Raw genomic sequence first — 5,886 nt, forward strand, 5'->3', positions numbered from 1 at the left:
GGGCAATCTGAATCTAATTGTATCCACTGAAGCCATCCAGGAAAGAAAATAATTTCTTTCCTGCTAAAGTGTCTAATACCTGGTCGATAAATGGAAGGGGAAAGTGGTCTTTTTGTGTTGCTTTATTTAATTCTCTATAGTCTACACAAATCCTCCACTTTCCATTTTTCTTTGGTACTACAACAAGTGGAGAGACCCATTTACTATCGGAGATAGGGTAGATGAAGTTAACATCTAAATTTTTTTGGATTTCAGCTTTTACAACGTCTTTTAGATGAGGATTAAGTCTCATTTGCGGTTGGCGCACAGGTCTCGCATCCTTTTCTATATAAATGTGGTGTGTACATAACTGGGGATCAATTCCTTTCATATCAAGGTAGTCCCATGCAAATGCCTCTTTATGTTTCCTCAATAACTGGATGAGTTTATTTTCTTGTTCTAAAGTCAGGTTGGCATTAATGTTTAAAGTCTTTCCTGGCTCAATTTCCACAATTTTGCTATTTGAGACAGAGGTAGTAGGTATTGGTTGATCATGCGTATCTTTACGAAGATCCTCTTCCAATTCATTATCAAATGCCACTTCTATCATGTGACATTTTACGTGGGATCTAGGTTCGGCTTGGCTAATGAAATTATTAATGGCATCATCTTCTATTTGGCCTTTGAAATCGAGGGCCTCTTATATGGTTAATGGAGATCTAATATTTTCAGTAAGATATGATACAGGGTGCTTGTTAGTTTTTATTATCGTGACACTTGGCTGCGCTAGGGGATATAAAGCTAGATTCTTAATATTTGTCCCCCTAGTAATGGTCATATTACCTTGTCGGCAGCCAATATAAGCATCAGCAGTTGCGAGCCAAGGTCTGCCTAAGATCAATGGATGTCCATCAAGTCAGTTTTTGGGGTTTATTATCAGAAAATCAACTGGATATTCCCAGGAATCAACAGATACCATAACATCCTGTAGTGTGCCCTCTGGCCTAACTACAGATCGATCAGCTAGTTCTAATAAAGTGGAGGTTGGTTCTACTAATGTAATGCCCAATTTTTGGCAAGTAGAGGTTGTTAAAATATTAATTGTAGCTCCTAGATCAACTAAGGCATTTGAGAAGGTTTGACCATAGATCTGTACGGTTACTATTGGATTTCTTGGGTCTTCGTATTTAACGGGTGTTTCTGTTCCTGATAATAAGTCAGATAAAGTGCCAACTACTTGGACTTTTAGGTTGTTTGTTATTGTCCTCCTTAGTTTCTTTATACATATTTCTTTGATAGTCTTTGCATATATCGAGATGTCTTGAATGGCTTGGAGGAGCGGGATTTTTATGTACAAGTTTCGTAATTCTCCCAGAATGTCAAAATTATGATGTTGTATAGGTCGAGATATAATTAAGCGTTCTGTGAATGGAGGAGAGGATGTGGTTGCTGGATCATGAACTTGTTGTCTAGTCACGTCCTCTTTGTGTGATGGTTTTTCTACAGGCAACTAATTTTCAAATTGAGCTGTTTTATCTCCCTCTGTTTCAATAATACGCCCAGATCTTAATTGAACGTCATTACACTCCCTTAGATCGGTTCCTATTTCTGATGTTTCAATTATTTGAATGGACTTGACTGGTCTGTTATTTGGATTGGGATTGGGTTGGGCTGAGAGTTGTGGCCTTAAGTTAGACTGGGGGTTTTGTTGTAAGGCTGGCAGTGTAGGTTGAGGGATTGGGATAGTTCCTACTTGCTGATTCATCGGTCTTTTCCAGTTTGTCTGCCAGGTTTGACTCTGTGAAGTAGGAGGGGTCCATTGTGGTGGAAAAACATTGTTTTGCCAATATGGTAGGGTATAGGGAAAATTTGGCCAATTGGGTTGGCTTACTTGACTTGGCCATGGAGATGATGAAGAGAATGATTGTTGTGACCAATTCGGGAAGGGAGGTTGATTTTGCCACATTGAATTATATTGTTGAGCATGGTATTGTTGAGGCTGGAAAGAAGAAGTTGGGTCTGAAAACATATCTATTTGTCACGACTGCCACTGGCAGCGCTGATTAAGTAGATATATTAGTTCTGGCTCTTCTTTTGCTTCCTTGTATACTACTTTTAATCTAGAAAGTGAGGGGCAGCTCTCTATGGAGTGGTCTTTTGTACAAATGGCACAAACTTGAACTGCATCTAATGGACACTCCTTGTGGCTGTGTTTCTTTCTGCATCTGCGATAGAAGATTGCCAAATTCTCTTCTGCTTCTATTTGCTTCTATTTAGCCTGCATAATATCAAGTTGTGTTTTCAGCGTCCCCAATATGTCAGTTTTAAAATTTTCTAATAAATTTCCAATTTCTGCACGAGTTACTCCTTCTGCCGAAATTATATTATCCCTTACAAATTGATCATGCTCTACTAGTTTTAGTCTTGTGCTGCCTCTCGAACTCTTGATACATAAATCAATAATGTCAGCAAAATTTTCTGGATAAATATCTCCTTCCCCATAATGTTTAAATTCTCAATCCATTGTTCCTTCATTCCCCTAATTAATGTTGTTTTTAATACATTATCAGGTAAAGGTAATGATGCATAAGGAGATCTTTGAAGATTATACTAGAATCGTTCAACATACTCTTCCAATGTTTCATTTGGTTTAGCCACCATCTGAAATATTTCATCTTTTAATTCTCGAGACCTTCAATAATCCTGATTTTTTTTAGAAAAGACTCTTTCATTTGATCCCAATTATTTATAACACCACCACCTAATCCCATAAACCATCTTAAAGCAACTCCTTTTAATGTAGAAGGAAATAATTTCAGTTTTTGGGGATCGGTGGTATAGTCATATCCTCTACACAGCACGTCGAATTCAAATAGGAATGCATCCGGATCTTCTGATGCAAGGCCATGGAATGTAGGGATATGATGGAGGGGGATTACTTTCATAAGTGCATTAGCTGCAGTATCCACAATGGGGTATTGCAGAGTAGAGGTTTGGGTGTTAGGCTAATTCTAGGCCATTTTATCAAATATATGCCAATAGCCTTCTGGGATATCTAGGAGGGTATTCCTAGGTTGTTGAGAGGGGATGGCTCTAATGGGAATGGCCTTGACAGCACTTTCTTTATCTGGGATGATGAGTGTGCCTAATTTCTGAGGGGATTCAGGTTCTTGAATTTCGTTATAAATGATTTTTGCAACACTTCCCTTATCTGGGTTGCTTAATGGTTGAATTACCTTAAGAGGAGATTTTGTTTCTTCTACTTCTCTTGTTTCTCCCCTTCCTTCACCAAGATTGCTAAGGTTCCCTTCTTGCAATGATTTTGGGCTAGAATTTTCAATTTCTTGAAAATATTGCTCTTTGGTTTGACTATGCACCTCAGCAAAGGCTATAGATGGTGATCCTGTGGCCTGAAGGGAACTAGTAGGTTGTCTAGAAGTAACTTTTCTAGGTCCTACTGAAGGCTGAGATTCTGCTTTCTTAAGAATTTCGTCTATAAAGGTCGATCGGCCAAGGGTCACTGGCCCCTTAGCTTTATCAGGCTTGCGTAGAGGTTTGGGATTCTTTTCTGGATTTTTCTGCTTAGTCATGAACACAAATCAACTGCTAGGTTCCACCTAAACAAAATACTAACAAATCTGCAAGAAAGCGGGCAGGGGAGCAGGGCTATTACATACTCCTTATGCAGGTTCTTACCTTTCGTTTTTAAAACCCTGTTCTTTCCTAACAGGTTCTCACACTACTTTGAAAAAGAAACAAATGGCTACACTCTTCCCCGACAATGGCGCCAAAAATGTCGAGTCGTAAAAAGGGTATTTTTCACCTCTAATTACCTCACATTAACTTGTCAATCCAGGAACAATTTGTTGTCTCAAAGAGTGTACTCAGTTTGAGGCTGTCATTTGTCAGAGTAATGCTAGTAGTATAGTGCTCAAGAAAATACAAGAGTAAGTTGATGCTTGAAAGGAAATCTACTTATAGCAAAATACTTTGAAGCTTAAACCATGCACTCAGAAAACTAAGCAATATATCAGTCAAGGGTCCAGTAACAATAACTCATCCCTTTGGAAACTGATCTAACTAAAATTAATCAAGGAACAGATCATCAATCTGGGGACTAGAAAGTAAATGCCAATGCCCACTACAGTTTCAGATCATTCTGTACACCAAAGCAATAGTAACGCAAATAACAGGAAGTGGAACAACAATTAAGAAATGGAACAACAACTAGAAAATGTAACAGCAACTAAGTCTGATGAACAGCAACACCTCAATCTACAGAAACAAGTACAGCAGTCATACCCTACAGAAATCAAACATCAATCTTTACTTAAAGGGTAGATTGGATAGCAAATAGAAATGGAACGACAACCAATTACCAATGAAACAATGCTTAGAGCTGATTGTGAATATACAGTACCAAAAGAAATAATACACATAGCACACAAAGATATTAAGAAAAACGGTAATATGAGTCTAATTCTGCAAGTATTGATCCCGATTAGAAAGGATAACAATCGCGATTCAAAATGGAACAGCAATGTCAATTGAACAGAAATCGTATGAAGCATAAACCATAGACGAATACAACAATGCCAACTTAAGAAGGTTACAACTCAGTTACTCTGCAATTAAACAGTGATAGCATTCTTTAAAGAACAGTGATGTTATATTAATGACTTTAAAGGAACAACAATACGTTATAAGATCAGAATGCACGATACGACTTTCCTATTGCAGAGAACGATATATAAAATATAACAGAGCTGCGATATAAGATAACAAAACACACCAGATTACCGATTCAAGCTGATAATACAAATCACACATGAACTAAAGATAATGATACAGGAGCAAGTGTTCCACCAGGGCTGGGTCCTTAGCCTCCAGGGACACACCGCTTGAGATTATTCCAGAATCATAGATGGAACAACAACCAGATTTATATTAAAGCATTAAAATAGAGTTACAATGGATCACTTCTCAACGAGATTCAATGATCAAAGTTTTAGATACAGAGCAAAGTTGCATGACAAATTAACAGTCCCTCCGGGCTAGCAATGCTGCCCCTACTTATAACAGCTAAAGCAGAGATATCAAGGATGCAAAAATAGTTAAGCAGTGATACCTCAAGATCAAAGGATCCCGACAGATTCGCCAAGTTGTTAATCCTCAGTTATCCGGTCATTTTCTTGCGCCGAGTCAATGTATCCTTTTCCTTTCCTTGGCTAAGATGTTTTAATTTAGATCGTCTTGTTTGCATATGGTTCCCTGTCAGAGGGACAACGATTAGCTTGGCCCTATCTTTTTCTTTGGAGCGACAATCTTTAGCTTTTTCCCTTTTCTTGCATAAGAAATGGCAATTATTAGCGTTTTCATGTTACATATAAATCTTCATAGATTTGTCATGATTTCCCATTTTCTACCTAGTTCATGATGCAAAGATGTTACGAGTTCTAAAGAAAAGATGACAAAATAGTCAATGAAAACATACCTTCTTCAATACTCCACACCAACATTTACAAAATACCACTAGAACCAGAAGAAATAGTGCAGCCAGAGTGGTCGCATCAGTTGAGCCAGGCCCTAGAATGTTACAACGTATAGGTAGAAGATGATGATGATGACCCCAGAAACATCAATATTCTGGAAACAGAGGGGAGTCGCAAGGTTTGTGGACCAGCGATTGAGGATCCCGACATCACTGTGCTACTGAAAATGAAACAAGTGAACATTGGTACGGAGGAGGAGTCGAAGTATGCAACGCTTGGGGACTATTGGGATGATGCCACAGTAAATAAGGTCATCGAATTACTTCGCGAATATCAAGACTTATTCCTGACCAAAATAACTGAGTTAAAAGGGATCCTCGGCAATCTAGGGATGATGAAAATAACTCTGAAACCG

This window comes from Pinus tabuliformis, chromosome 3_2 (genome assembly GCF_031772625.1).
Source record: "Pinus tabuliformis cultivar Carrire ecotype Pingquan chromosome 3_2, CPIR1, whole genome shotgun sequence".
In the NCBI taxonomy this organism is placed as follows: domain Eukaryota; kingdom Viridiplantae; phylum Streptophyta; class Pinopsida; order Pinales; family Pinaceae; genus Pinus; species Pinus tabuliformis.